Below are 16,793 nucleotides of genomic sequence, written 5' to 3'. Positions count from 1 at the left end.
AATAAAAAATAAATTATGTTGGACCTTCTTTTGCCCAGCACAGTGCACCAACGTGCTTGGTACAGACTGAACAAGTCGCTAGAAGTCTGAATAGGTACATAAGGAAAAGCCCCAACAACCTATGACAAAAATTTAAAACCAATGATGATAATTATTAGCGCGGCCGCTGTAGGCGTCGATAAAGATATATTTTGCTATGTTGGAAGGCGCATAACAAATGATAAAAAACTGCTTTCAATTTTTTTGGCAATAATTAGAGAGACTCTACTTCCCAAGTGAAGAAGATGTATTTTTTGTAAGATGTGTGTGGTAGCCATTTGTGTTGTCTGAATAGTAATTATTATTTGTGCAAAACCATGAAAGTTTTCTTTTCTTCCATGCATCATCTCAATGTTAGCGGTTTGGGCATTAACTGAAAATAATTGATTTCTATTAATTTCTATATTTATGTGCCCTTTATATATATATATATATATATATATATATATATATATTATATATATATATATATATATATATATATATATATATATATATATATATATGCACACGTCCCCTGCATAAATATTGAGCATTGCTGCCTCTATAGCTGTCCATAACTGAAAAAGTATTGTCGGTGCAGGAACTGTGCACAAACTGACATCTCCATTAAATCCGATAAATGTTCAAATGGGATTTATGTCGGGCTATCTGAGTGACCAAATCGCGCACTAAAATTGTCTACAATGTTTTTCAAAGGAAACGCTGAAACTATTGCAGTCCAGTGAAGATGTTTGGGAACATGACCTCCACGAATGGCTGCAAATGGTCTCTAAGTACCGAAACTTACTGTTTCCGGTCAATGGTTGGTTCAGACGGCCCAGAGGATCCAGCCCACATCATTATGAGCCAGCACTGGCATGCACAGTGCCTTATTGACGACTTGGGTTACGGCTTCATGGGATCGGTGCCACACACTAACCACACCATCAACTCTTACCAACTGAAATCGGGCCTCATCTGACTAGGCCACCGTTTTCTGTGGTGACAAGGCCAGGAGAGGCACTGCACATAGTGATGTGCTGTCAGCAAAGGAACTCGCGTCGGTCGTCTGCTGCCATAGCCTAATAACGCCAAATTTCACTGCGCTGCCGGAACAGATATGCTCATTGTACCTCCCACACTTTGATTTCTGTGGTTATTTCACACAGTGTTGCCTGTCTGCTAGCACACTGCTATGTTGCAGCATAAACGGTCACAGGTTTGTTTAATTCGTGGGAGACTTTCACAGGGATACTGAAGGAACTGAACTGGACTTCAGGCGTAAACTATCCTGAGAAAGTCAATTAACAAAGTTTCAAGAATTGGTTTTAAATGATTACTCTAGGAATATACTAAAACTACCTACCTATCACTGATATTGGGTTAGTGAGAATAATAATATAATAGTGACTGCACACTTACAGAGGCATTCAAACAAATGTTCTTCACACGCTACATATGTGAATGGAACAGGAAGAAATCCTGACAACTGGTACAACGGGGTGTACCCGCTGCCATGCACTTCACGGTGCTTTGCAGATTATAGATGTAGGTGTAGACGCTACTCTCGGTCGTTAAAAGACGGCCATCAACCGCTGCACTGTCCGTAGTGAGAGGTGACGCCTGAAATTTGGTATCTCGGCACACACTTGACACTGTCGATCTTGGAACATTGAATTCCTTAACGATTTCTGAAATGGAATGTCCCATGTGTCTAGCTCTAACTATCAGTCTGTGTTCAAAGTCTGTTAATTCCCTTCGTGGGGCCAAAACCGTGTCAAAGATTTTCACATGAATCACTGGAGTGCAAACAGCAGCTCCACCAATACACTGCCCTTTTATACCTTGTGTAAGTAATATGTATTTGTGCATGACTTTTTTCAACTCAGTATATTTACTGGCCGCCAGTAATGTTACATAGCCACCTTCCTGGACCCCCTCATTTCTTGTCTGCCTTAAATTATGCTCTCTTTCACATTGTTGTTGTTGTTGTTGTTGTGGTCTTCAGTCCTGAGACTGGTTTGATGCAGCTCTCCATGCTACTCTATCCTGTGCAAGCTTCTTCATCTCCCAGTAGCCACTGCAACCCACATCCTTCTGAATCTGCTTAGTGTATTCATCTCTTGGTCTCCCTCTATGATTTTTACCCTCCACGCTGCCCTCCAATGCTTTCACATTAGGAATGCCGATTCAGAATCTTAGTTAAACATTAGCTAAAAGCATTTATATTTTACATACACCAAATCTGTCAACTGACTCTTAGAAAATATTGCAGTTGCGTAGTTTCTCTCGGCTTTTGCTGTGATCTGGGCCATGTGCATATTTCGACAGTATCTCTATGGAAGGCCATTCACATTCTAGAAATTACAAGATATGTTTAGCACAGGATATTATTCAGTTGCTTGTGTGACGGTCTGCACGTCTTGGCAGGCTTGCTACCCATCTTCCTGGAGACAACATTTCAGCCAACCTATTTCAGCCTATTCACAGGTAGAACCACCAAACGACAGAAAGTGGTGTAAGGAAAGACAGACAGGATAAGGCTCTCCACTAAGAAAGAAACAAACAACAAAGATGGAATTCCCAAATGGATGCAGAAACAAGTGAAAGAAACAGCATTTCAATCACTTCCATACAATGTATGGTTATGTGGACACGTAAGTGATTGAAATGCTGTTTCTTTCACTTGTTTCTGCATCCATTTGGGAATTCCATCTTTGTTGTTTGTTTCTTTCTTAGTGGAGAGCTTTGTCCTGTCTGTCTTTCCTTACGCCACTTTCTGTCATTTGCTGGTTCTACCTGTGAACAGGTTGAAATAGGTCGGCTGAAATGTTGTCTCGAGGAAGATAGGCAGCAAGCCTGCCGAGATGTGCAGGCCGTCACATTTACGAGCACAGTGGTTAGTCTGATAATTGTGAGTACACACACTGTGTTTTTATCATCACGTTGCCAAAGCTGCGAGAGTTTGTTGCTATTATAGCTGTTAAAATTTATAGTTGCACGACACACATACTTACCAGATTTTCGGTTGAATGTTTTTCAAATGCCACATATCTCAGAATTAATTAATTAATTAATTTAGTTACTTGTTGTTAGCCAACATACACAGAAATACACTATTTTACATTTCAAATTCTACATCAAATTTAATAGTTTATCTTCTTATTGTTAGAAACTTGCTTTGTAACCATTAAATTTGATGTGGTGTAACTGGATCTAATCCCGACCTTACAATCCTCTGACAAAGACTCCAGCAATGTTGTCTTGAACCGCAAGGATTACCTGGCAGAAAAACTCCACCAGCTGTCAAGATTCATCCATGTACAAACCCTCCCACAGCGAGCCCAATCTAGAAATCCAGCAGGATCTCTAGGTTCTACTCAAATCTTTAGACCTATCCCAGAATTTCTCCCCAGAGTCCATCTCACTCCTCACCCCTACTATTCCCCGCAATCCTACCTTCTACACGATTCCTAAAGTCCATAGACTCAGCCACCTTTGACACCCTCTACTGTGCTGCTCCTGAGAGAATCTCTGCTCTCTTAGACCACCACCTTCACCCTATTACCCGGAACCTACCCTCCTACATCCACCTCCTCCACTGACTCTCCACAGTTCCTGTCCCTTTACCACACGGTGCCTTGCTCGTCACTGCTGATGCCACCTCCCTTTACACTAACAGCAATAACGCCAATGGTCTTACTGCTACTGAACACTACCTTTCTCAATGCCCGACGGTTTCCAAGCCGACCACCTCCTTCCTAGTCACCGTGGCCAACTATATCCTCACCCACAATTACTACTTCTTTGAAGGCATTACCTTAAAACTAATCCGGGGTACGGCTATGGGCACCCGCATGGCATATCTTATGCCAACCTATTTATGGGCTGGCTGGAGGAATCCTTCCTAAAAACCCGGAATCCCAAACCTCTCACCTGGTTCTCATTCACTGATGACATCTTCACGATCTGGATTGAGGGTAAGGTCTCCCATCCACATTCCTCCAGAATCTCGACACCTTCTCCCCATTCGCTTCACCTGGTCCTGCTGAACCCATCAATCCACCTTCCTCAATGTTAACATAACCTCGAAGATGGCAATATTAGTACTTCTGTCCACATCAAACCTACTGACTACCACCAATACCTCCACTTCGACACCTGCCACCTATTCAATATGTAGCGTCTCCTGGCCAGGTGTCATAAAAAGCGTGTGATAGAATTTTTTGCGTGTGTGTAAGACCAGTTAACATGTATCGATATAGTGCCACGCACATGGCGAAAGAGAAATAATTTAAACACGAATAAATATGACGAAGTGACACAATAAAGCAAGGATGTAAACATTTCACGAATGTATTGTGTGTGTATGTAGAACATTCATAATTATTTCACGTTTTATGCATTTTTTGACTTTGAATCCGTGACATATTATTATCTTGTTAAATGAATTAGTGATTATGATCTGTGCCTCAGATAAGAAGGACAATTCAGTGCATGTATAAATAGTAAAAAGCATTGTAATAATCTCTCTGTTCTCTTTGGGGTTCGTTACGAGTAACACTCGCGTGTTAAGCAAATGTATATGCTAACCGTGATTCTTTTGTTCATGAAGCTTGAGATCTGCCATTAGGCAAGTTGTTGTAAAAAGGTGTGTAAAATTAATGCATTTTTGTTTGAATATACAGAGTTTGAGAAAATATGTTTTTAAAATAATTTGTAATGTTGCCAGCTATTCGTACTGTAAATAATTTAGACATTTTCAGCATTTAATTTAGCGGAAGCCGCTGTACCAATCTGCGAGGGCAACGGCCGCAGACGCGGCACATTTAAAAAAATAGTTATTTCAGGCATTGCAGTCACCTCGCTGGTAAAGCGAGGTAACATAATAATATTTAACATTTTCTTACAGCTTCCAGCAGGGCCGGCAGACTATATCATATTATTCAGTGCATTTCTCAGTTTGATTTGGAAGGTGCTGTGCGACATGTTCTATGCAGCAGCGAAAAATATATAACTGTGTTATGACTTTATCATTTTCACATTTTGTGGCAAGGTCTGCTCTGTGAAACTAAAGCAATATTTTACATTTTTTCCCTGAGATTAAGACAACGCTCGCTAGCCGCGCGCCTGTCCTAATTAAAAAATCCAATGCATAACGTAACCAACATTCAGTGCTGTAACGATCATTTGAATTTCATTACTGACTTTTCTGAATACGATGCAAAGTAGTAAGTTCAGATACAGTAGTCTTTCTTTCTTGATTACGTTACAGTAGCAAGTGAATGTTCCACACATGATTATCCAGAGCAGATGTGGAAAAGCAATAATTTGATCCACGGTGTGCCACATTTATGATAAAAGTGTTTATTCCCTCTCCCACTCCATAACCACAAGCCGAATAAAATTAACTCCAGTAGTAAGAAAGTGAGAGGTGGAGTAAGGGAGACGGAACAAATACCAAGAAGTCCCTTCCATATTGCCTAGCCACCTGTGGCTGCCACATTTGTAGTGACGAGTAGTCTCTCTCGAAATATACCGAGGGCCTCGTTGAAGCCTTTACAGATTGTATTTACCCTCCCAACCTTGTACAAAAACAGATATCCTGTGTCTTACCTTTCCAGCCACCCGACACCTCCCACAGCCCTACTGTCTGGTCACTGAGGAACACTCCCTTCATGACTCAGTACCACCCACGATTGGAGAAACTGAATTACATTCTCTGCCAGGTTTTCGACTACATCTCGTCGTGCCCTGAAATGAAAAATTTCCTACCCACTATCCTTCCTATTCCTCCCACAGTGGTATACCACCACACACCAAACCTACACAGTATCTTCGTCCATCCCTACACAAACCCTGCCCCCAACCCCTTGCACCACGTCTCGTATCCCGGTAATAGACCTAGATGCAAGACCTATCCCATACATCCTCCCACCACCACCTATTCCAGTCCTGTCACAAACATCACCTATTACATCAAAGGTAGGGCTACCAGTGAAACCGGTCATGCGATCTAGAAGCTAAGCTGCAACCACTGTGCTGCATTCTATGTGGGCACGACAACCGACAAGTTAACTGTCTGCACGAATGGCCACCGACTGACTGTGGCCGAGGAACAATTGGACCGAGCTGTTGCCGATCACACCTCCCAACATGACATCCTTCATTTCAATGATTGCTTCACAATCTGTGCCATCTGGATCCTTCCCACCAACACCAGCTTTTCTGCATTGCACAGGTGGGAACTCTCCCTGCAATATATCCTACACTCCCATAACCCTCCCGGTCTCAACCTTCGTCAGTCATTGTCCTTACTTATCAGCCCCTTCCACTGTTCCTATTCCAGTACTACACAGTCCTCTGTTCCACCAACGCACCCAGTCTTTTTAGTTCTCCTCTTTTCTGCTACCCCCACCCCCCTCCGTCTAACTTGTGGCCTGCACCTAGCTGCCCCACTCGCCGCCTCGTCCCTGCACACTCCCAGCAGCAGTTTACCACGCCCAACCCCTACCCTGCTATCCCTCCCCTTCCTTGCCCCAGCTTCCTCCTTACCACTGCTGGTTATCTCTCACATAATGCCTCGCTGCTCGCAGTTTGGCTCCGGATGCCGGTTACTATGGTCGTGTGTGTGCGAGTTGCATTTGCGTGAGTGCATGTATGTTGTCTAATTTTGACAAAGGCCTTGTCGGCCGAAAGCTAACTGTGTGGCAGTCTTTTTGTCGTGCCTTTCTGCAGCTCATCATCTCCACTACATGGTAAACAGCAACTATTCTTTTCATTACATTGTTATGTTCCATCCTGGATTTTCCATTGTTTGATTTTGACCTGGTTATTTCTTTAGAGTTATGCTAAAGCAAAGCACTACGTACAATAGGTACTATAAAAACGTCAGTATCTCATGATGCAAGATTAAAACATTACATCAAAGTAATCAAACCTAAAGTGTTGCATGCATCAGAGATTATAATCTTTGAAGGCAGATCGTTATCTAAAGATTAAAAAAAAAAATTAGAAAGGAAAATAGTAAAGAAAATTTTTAGGCCTGGTTCTGTTGAGAGGATATAAAGAAGGGTTGTATACATGGAAGAATCCTGGAGATACTTAAAGGTATCAGATAGATTATATAATGGTAAGACAGAGCTTTAGGAACCAGGTTTTAAATTGTAAGACATTCCCAGGGACAGATGTGGGCTCTGACCACAATCTATTGGTTATCAACTGTAGATTAAAACTCAAGAAATTGCAAAAAGGTGGGAATTTAAGGAGATGGGTCCTGGATAAACTGACTAAACCAGAGGTGGTACAGAGATTCAGGGACAGCATAAGGGAACAATTGACAGGAATGGGGGAAATAAATGCAGTAGAAGACGAATGGGCACCTCAGAGGGATGAAGTAGTGAAGGCAGCAGAGGATCAAGTAGGTAAAAAGACGAGGCCTAGTAGAAATCCTTGGGTTACAGAAGATATATTGAATTTAATTGATGAAAGCAGAAAATATAAAAATGCAGTAAATGAAGCAGGCAAAAAGGAATACAAATATCTCAAAAATGAAATCGACAGGAAGTGCAAAATAGCTTAGCAGGGATGGCTAGAGGACAGATGTAAGGATGTTGAGGTTTATCTCACTAGGGGTAAGATAGATACAGCCTACAGGAAAATTAAAGAGACCTTTGGAGAAAAGAAAGCCACTTGTATGAATATCAAGAGCTCTGATGGAAACCCAGTTCTAAGCAGAAAGGTGGAAGGAGTATATAGAGGGTCTATACAAGGGCGATGTACTTGAGGACAATATTATGGAAATGGAAGAGGATGTAGATGAAGATGAAATGGGAGATATGATACTGCGTGAAGAGTTTGACAGAGCACTGAAAGACCTGAGTCGAAACAAGGCCCCGGGAGTAGACAACATTCCCTTAGAACTACTGACAGCCTTGGGAGAGCCAGTCCTGACAAAACTGTACCATCTGGTGAACAAGATGTACGAGACAGGCAAAATACCCTCAGACTTCAAGAAGAATATAATAATTCCAATCCCAAAGAAAGCAGGTGTTGACACATGTGAAAATTACCGAACTATCAGTTTAATAAGTCACAGCTGCAAAATACTAACGTAAATTCTTTACAGACGAATGGAAAAACTGGTAGAAGCCGACCTCGGAGAAGATCAGTTTGGATTCCGTAGAAATACTGGAACACGTGAGGCAATACTGACCTTACAACTTACCTTAGAAGAAAGATTAAGGAAAGGCAAACCTATGTTTCTAGCATTCGTAGATTTAGAGAAAATTTTGACAATGTTGACTGGAATACTCTCTTTCAAATTCTAAAGGTGGCAGGGGTAAAATACAGGGAGCGAAAGGGTATTTACAATTTGCACAGAAACCAGATGGCAGTTATAAGAGTTGAGGGGCATGAAAGGGAAGCAGTGGTTGGGAAGGGAGTTAGACAGGGTTGTTGCCTCTCCCCGAAGTTATTCAATCTGTGTATTGAGCAAGCAGTAAAGGAAACAAAAGAAAAATTCGGAGTAGGTATTAAAATCCAGGGAGAAGAAATAAAAACTTTGATGTTCGCCGATGACATTGTAATTCTGTCAGAGACAGCAAAGGACTTAGAAGAGCAGTTGAACGGAATGGACAGTGTCTTGAAAGGAGGATATAAGATGAACATCAACAAAAGCAAAACAAGGATAATGGAATGTAGTCGAATTAAATTGGGTGATGCTGAGGGAATTAGATTAGGAAATGAGACACTTAAAGTAGTAAAGGAGTTTTGCTATTTGGGGAGCAAAATAACTGGTGATGGTCGAAGTACAGAGGATATAAAATGTAGACTGGCAATGCCAAGGAAAGCGTTTCTGAAGAAGAGAAATTTGTTAACATCGAGTATAGATTTAAGTGTCAGGAATTCGTTTCTGAAAGTATTTGTATGGAATTTAGCCATGTATGGAAGTGAAACATGGACAATAAATAGTTTGGACAAGAAGAGAATACAAGCTTTCGAAATGTGGTGCTACAGAAGAATGCTGAAGATTAGATGGGTAGATCATATAACTAATGAGGAGGTATTGAATGGGATTGGGGAGAAGAGAAGTTTGTGGCAAAACTTGACTAGAAGAAGGGATCGGTTGGTAGGACATGTGTTGAGGCATCAAGGGATCACAAATTTAGCATTGGAGGGCAGCGTGGAGGGTAAAAATCGTAGAGGGAGACCAAGAGATGAATACACTAAGCAGATTCAGAAGGATGTAGGCTGCAGTAGGTACTGGGAGTTGAATGAGCTTGCACAGGATAGAGTAGCATGGAGAGCTGCATCAAACCAGTTTCAGGACTGAAGACCACAACAACAACAATACCCAGCTATGATGCATGAATGAAGTCATTTCACAGATGTGCTTGCTTTTGTCTTCCCCCAAAATCTCTTCATTTTCTCACTGTGGTTTTTCTTACATTCTTCTGTCCATGTCCTCTCAGAAACCACACTTGGTTTAGCTTTAAATTAGCGCTTGTCAATTAAATTTTTGAGTGCGCTCTGTCCTGTAGAATTTTGCTTGCAATGCCTATTTCCTGAGATTAAAAGTCTCCAAGATTTTCAACAAATTTTGATACAATTTGTTGTTTTCCATCTCGTCTAGATCCCCCCGACACAAACTGGCCTAAAAATTTTCTTTATAATTTTCCTTTCTAATTTTTTTTATATCTTTAGATAACGATCTGTCTTCAATGATTACAGTTTCTGATGCATACAACACTTGAGGATTGATTACTTTGATGTAATGTTTTTATTTTGCATCGTGAAATACTGACTTTTTTTATTGTATCTGTACTTGGTAATTCTATGATTGTGTTCCCTTTGTTTGCTTCATGATTTAATCCAGAGGGTTGGGCAATTTCTCCAATGTATTTAAATTTTGATGCTCGAGATATTTTGCTAAGCTGTGGAAACATGGGTTGTCCATCTAGGTACTGAGGGGAAGTTTGCCTCTACTGGTTTTTCTCATAAGAAATTTTCAGTCCACTTTTAGCTGCAGTTTCATGGTGTTTATAAGATCGCTAGTGTGTCTCCATAACGCAAAAATTGTAAATGAAACTTAGTTTCATGTAGCCTGCCAACTTTAATTCTTTTTACTTCTTTTTCCCATTTCTTAACTAGTTTTTCCAGTACAAGATTGAACAATGAGTGGAATAGTTCATCTCAGTCAGACCTGTTTTTTATATAAAAAGGTTGACATTTTGCCTTCGAATTTAACTTTTGAGCTAGTATCAGCTAATGTCTGTTTGATCAATTGTCTTCTCTTTCTATCTGCTTTCAACTCTTACACTATATTAAACAGTGTACAACTATCTATTAAATCACATGCTTTTTGGAAGTTTACAAATGTGATCACTGTTCATCTGTCCTTGCGGGTTTGTAACAGTGTGTTGAGATTATGAATTTTGTTCCACACAGAACCTACCTTTCCCAAAATCTGACTGACATTCACCATTTTAAATGGTCAGTTGTGCTCAAGCTTTGTAAGCATGATGTTTGAAAGAAATATATAAGCAATTGGCAGCAACGAAATTCCTCTGTAGTTTTTTATATCAGTTTTATCCCGTTTCTGTGTAATGGGCGGATTATTGCTCACTGCCATTCTTTAGGGATTGTTTCCTCCAGCCAAATATCTGTCAGAACTTTACAAATTTGATGTGCGAGGCTTTTACCGTCTACTTTCCAAATTTTTGCTACTATCCTATCTTCCTCTGCAGCTGGGTAGCATTCATCTCATGCTAGGTGAGGAAAGCTCTAGTTCATAGTGATGTAAATAAACCTAAATCGAATTCATGAGCTTCGTACATCTATCTTTGCAGTTGTACCACAGAGGTTTCACAGTAATGTGAAAGCTAAATGTAATTACATGTTTAGAAACGAAGTTACAGCAGTCCAGCAGTTGTGTGCTATCCTCACCCCAGTTCAATTACTTATTAAGCTGTAATCTCAACGATTTTCGATGTTATTGTATGTTTCTTGATGTAATGAATGTCTGAACGAAGGAAGCATTACAGTGACAAAAGTCAAAAATAGCGTCTAGGGTAATTCCATATCAAATCACCCAATAAAAAATAAATTTTACACCCACTTCCTTAGATTTTCATGAAATTTGGATCAAATGGTTCTAATACCATCCTGACAACACCTGCAATTTTTTTTTGCTGTATCTCTTATAGTTTTTTTTTAATAAATTTTTAAAGTTTTTATGTTTTGCGTTTTCCGAACCTTTGGAAATGGTAAATTAAATTTCTATTCAAAACTTTAAAATTGCTTATCTTAAAAACTCTTTTAGATAACATCATGACTTTTTGCAGCAAGTTTATTTATTATACATATTTGAAGATAAAAATGATACTATTAAACTATATTAATATTTTCTATGAAAAAAATAAAAATAAATATGTATTTTTTTTCTTTTTTTTAACGGATGTTTTGTTTTATAAGAATTGCAATATCTAGAGTCTCAGACCTGATAGAATGCTCAAATTTCTTTTAATTTACTCTTAAACATATAGGCTACTTGATAAAACAAAAATAACGATGGCTTTTTAACATGTTTATTAATTATAGTAGATTACATTAGAATTATGTTCAAAGATAGTGTTCTTACAACACTTATGTATAACCCAACTTATTGCTTGAAACATTGAATTTTTTGAGTAATTTTGTCTTTTTAATAAACATTAATGTTGATTCAAACTATTTTTCCACTTCATCCAAGAGCTTTCAGTTCTTTTGATACAGTCTTTTTTGAAGTAATACATTCTTCCAGTGCCGCTTGATTGAGGTGCGTCTACTACACAGACTATGTGCTCCAAAGGCACTATGCAAGAATCTTCTCTTTCAGGCCAATAAAATGATGCAGCTGGTCCTGAAGGATGTAGAAATAGAATTTCTGCATCTTCTTCATCATTGAATATTGTTTTTACCTGTCCAAAGTACCAGTTACCATCATGATTTGCATGGTTCAACACGAACCCAATCAGAAGAAGAATGGAAAGAAAAGACTAAGGAGGGTTTTACACTATCTGTAGTCCTTCTAATTTCAAGGTTGTTTGTTGGAAGTGGTTTGAAGTTATGAAAACCTTGTTCCAGGAATGGTTCGGGTTGCTGAAAAAACGTTTTTCTAGTTTTAACCGTAGCAAATCAGCTTCTTTTTGGTCAATAAAGTGAAAATGAATGTTTTCAATATTTTTTCACAAAACTTTTACACATCGATTGCTGTCATTATTTGTTCTTCATCTGAAAACTGTAGACTGGTTTTCCTTAAAATTCTTTTAATAGTTCCTCCTAGGCCATCACAAATTGACTTCCCATGACTTGTTGCAAAAAAAGAGTGTTGGGCCTTCAAATTAAAGTCTCTCAAGTGTTCAGTCAAATTTTTAAAACTGTTTCTATTTTTGTACTGCCCAGCACAACCATCTGTAAAGTAGTGAACTGAGTCAATGTCAGTATGATATAATGACAGCCACTTTGTAATTTCTTTTTGTACAAAGTTAACAAAACCAGTGTCATGTTCTTGGTCATCACTAATAAAACAGTGGTTGGAAACAAAAACATTGTTTTCCTCATTTCCTAGGAAAACTCCAACTGGGTGTAGAGTACAACCACCTCTATTCCAGTGGTAACGTTGTATCTCATTTTGTATAACAAAGGAATAACTTTCACTGAAATCCATCACAATAATTGCTGTTTTGGGTGGTGGGTCTTCTTTCAATCTTTTAAAGGCTGCTGATTGGGATTTTGCTATAAACGAGTGCGGGGTGAGCTTTTCCAATGACCTAACCAATAAAGAAATGTAGTCTTCAACACTGATAGACTGTTTGATCATTTCTGCCCTGTATGTGTTAACCCACTGACTGATTACAATTTCTTCTTCTAAATCATAATCTTCACTTAGTTTTTCAGTTAAGTACTCAGCTAGTGCAGCATTTGCTGGACAGCTGTCGCAATGATGTAGCATGCAGTTTTGGTTTTCCGTGTTGCACACAAGCATCTTAATTAGGTCTTTATAAGATTCTTCAATTTTCACAGCATCCAATAATAGTTTAACATTCTGGTGGATACTGCATACACATACAGTGTGTGTGCGCCTGCAGCACCAGCAAAGATACACCATTTAGGTCTCAAGAAACAAAATTTTGAAAATCCTACTTCTACCTCGGGATTATCCCATTTGAAAGAATAATGGAGTTCTCTCAAGTTACACAAAATGAGTCTTTTTTGCATCTACACATTTTTTTGAACACTTACTTTGTCTTTTGTTCCAGGTAGCACTTTGGAACTTTCATCCTTTTCATAAAAATCTGTTACAAGTCTTACTGTATTTTCAGAAAGAGTTTTACCTTTTTTTGGACCAGGAGTTTCCAAAATACCCTTTTCACATTTTAGCTTTCTAGCTTGTCGCACCATGTACTCACTTACATTAAATTCTTTCATCACTTTATTTCGACTCCAAGAATCTGGAGCCAAGGTCAGAATCTGGATTTTTCTAGACCTCCAACAGATGATATCTTCTCTTTCATAAGAGGAATCATTACATCAAAATCCTTCGCTTTCTCAACCACAGTTGTATCTTCTTCGTCATCATCAGAACTTGGTGCATCATATTTTAATGCTTTTGAAACCGCCTTTTTTGCAGTCTTTTCAATACTACTAACCTTCCTTTTAAAATAAGACCCTTTACTTTGTTCTGACAAGCCATGAAGCTTTATCGGTGTTAAACCTAAATTATCAAGAGCAATGTTTGTTTGTACGAGGGATTCATTTCTGGATTCCAATGATTCTAATTCAACCATGACTTCATCATCTGTTTCACTTTCATTGACTTCAACTCTTAATTTTTCCTCACAAAAGTTACGGCATGTTGAGCAAAGCTTTTGTCCAGGTTTTATGCTACTATTTTTTGTCAGTAATAGTTTAGAAAGATCCAAGCCTATACTTCTCAACGACTTTTGATGGGCTTTTTGTGTTTTTTTTAGTGGGTCTACACATGTTGTTTGATACTTTACAAAAACATTTAAAAAGTAGTAGCTGTGGTGTGAACATATATTCTTAAATTCACACAGATTAATTCCAGATCGTAAGTGGATCAAATTTTTTTCTTCCTCACTCAATTCAGGTAGTGGTTGTAACTTTTTTGAAGGTGTGTAGGTTGTTTGGAAACAGATTTTTTAAATAACCCTACGCTACAGGTTTGAATATCTGACATACTGATTTCACTTTTGGTCTGATTACTGTTCTGGTTACTTTTATAGGATATTGGAAAAGAATCTCTGTAAACTAAGTAACAGTACTTACTGAAAGTTCGAATAAACTTAATGAAATACTATCCAAGCACTATTTAACACTGTAATAATTTTTTACTTCAAAACACAGGAATAACAAAACAAAATCCAAGCATAAATTGTTACTCCAAGAAGATAAAAACTTATTTTTGGTGTCTAAGTCAATTGGTACTTTTTATTTTTAAAATATAATTAATATTATTTAAAAAATTAGATAACTATTGAACAGGTTAAAAAGCCAACGTAATTTTTCTTTTATCTAATAGCCTATACAATTAAGAGTATTTTAAAACAAATTTGAGCTTTCTATCAGGTCTGAGACTCTAGATATTGCAGTTTTGTAAAACTAAACAAAAAAAACCCAACAACTACTTGTAATTTTTTTTTCATTTGGAAGATTTTAATATATATTTTTATGGTAATTTTTTTAACATTTAGATATAATACACAAACTTATTCCAAAATTTCATACTGATATCTTGAGTATTCTTTAACATACAAATTTTTTTAGTTGTGAGGACACGTTTAAGTTACGATTTCCTACTGCTGAAACAACGCCAAATCTAAAAACTTTAAAAATTTATAAAAAAAAAAAAAAAACTATAAAAGATAGAGCAAAACAATTTTACAAGTGCTTTCAGGATGATAAAAGAAGTAATTGTACCAAGTTTCATCAAAATCTGACATGGCTGGTGTCAAGGCCTGGGTGACTTGACATGGAATGACCCTCTAGTCATTTTTTAAAAACATGCTATTAATTGGACAGAAACGTGAAATAGAGAGAAATTAAAGTATTTCGTATTTTTATAAAAGCCAATGGATTGTACATAATTCTTCAGGGCAGCAACATTAAACTGAGAAATTAATGTGGTTCCAAAGATAATTCCGAATGTTGCTGGAATTTTAATTTTGCCTTCATGCTGTAGATCAGCACAGAAACTTTTGCTCTTCAGAAATAAATTATTGCTGATGATTACAATGTACTGACCTGTTATAACAAGTCATTATTTTTCTCATACGTTGTATACCGTGAAAAAACAATGACATGCAAGTCACATTTACCAGCATTTTAAGCGAATGAAAGCAATGAGTGCTGTTGCCATTTTCAGCTACTTTTTATATGACTCTCAGGCAATATGGAAAGAGCTATAGTAATCATGCCAAACACCCCCAAAATTTATACCATGTCTATTGAGAGAATAAACAAACACAGTATTCCATCATCGCATATGATAATATATATGCTGCTAAAAACTGTGGGCTTTAAAGGTTCTTTTGTCAAGTAGCTCACCCATTGTGACAGTCCGTGTTCAACATCATTTGGCAACTATTAGGAAACTTATTTTTTTTATAGTTGATAATGCTTAAATATTAGTTCAAATGGCTCTGAGCACTATGGTCATCAGTCCCTTAGAACTACTTAAACCTAACTAACCTAAGGACATCACACACATCCATGCCCGAGGCAGGATTCAAACCTGCGACCGTAGTGGTTGCGCGGTTCCAGACTGTAGCGCCTAGAACCGCTCGGCCACTCTGGCCGGCTGCTTAAATATTAAAATGTGAGTAACAATTATAGGCAAAATATCATTGTTTTTTCACAGTATACAGCGTATAAAGAAAAATAATGACATGTGTTATAAACAGGTTACATTATACATCATAATCATCAGCAATAATTTACTTCTGAAGAGCAAAATTTTCTGAGTGGATCTGCAACATGAAGGCAAAATTAAAATTCCAGGAACATTCGGAATTATCTTTGGAACCACTTTAATTTCTCGGTATAACTTTTCTGCCCAGAAAACGTATGTACAATCCACTGGCTTTTATAAAAATATGAAACAGTTTAATTTCTCCCTATTTCACGTTCCTGTCCACATGATTTATGCGCAATTAATCGGATCTGTAAAAAAAATTACTACTCACTTTTTTTTACTTTCATTATTGTTATGGTTCCTTCGTTCAGACATTAATTAAATCAAGAAACACACAAAAACATCCAAAATTGTTGAGATTACAGCTTAATAAGTAATTCAACTGGGCTGAACATACCACGCAACTCCTGTAATTTCGTTTCTACACTTGTATTTACATTTAGCTTTCACGTTACCATGCAACCTCTGTGGTACAACTGCAAAGATCACTATACGTACTCACGAATTCGATTTAGGTTTATTTATGTCACGATGACGTAGCGTTACGTCACTATAACATAGGGCTCTCCTTGCCTAGCGCGAGAGGAATGCTACACTCTGCAGCTTTACTGTTTTTATATCCACATACTGCTTTGCCAACTTCTGCTTTTGTCGAGGGTTCTGATTGTGTGTGACTCAGGTTTTTCAAACATGAATCTGACTGTGGCAGAGTCACAATTTAAAAGGTATTTAAAGTACACTGTGCAATACAATTAAATGACCACTTTTTTGAATTGCTGTAATTGTCTTCCACTGT

At 38.0% G+C, this 16,793-nt stretch overlaps 1 protein-coding gene across 1 annotated transcript in view; it reads right to left on the bottom strand.

Moving 5' to 3' along the window:
- The window catches only part of LOC124553500 (activated Cdc42 kinase-like), a 315,929-nt gene that overhangs the window by 267,337 nt on the left and 31,799 nt on the right, over positions 1–16,793 (bottom strand). The window lies entirely within an intron of this gene.

Source organism: Schistocerca americana, chromosome 11, assembly GCF_021461395.2.
Source record: "Schistocerca americana isolate TAMUIC-IGC-003095 chromosome 11, iqSchAmer2.1, whole genome shotgun sequence".
Classification (NCBI taxonomy): Eukaryota; Metazoa; Arthropoda; class Insecta; order Orthoptera; family Acrididae; genus Schistocerca; species Schistocerca americana.
Note: the sequence above shows the minus strand (reverse complement) of the source record. Positions and strands in the feature narration are given on the sequence as shown.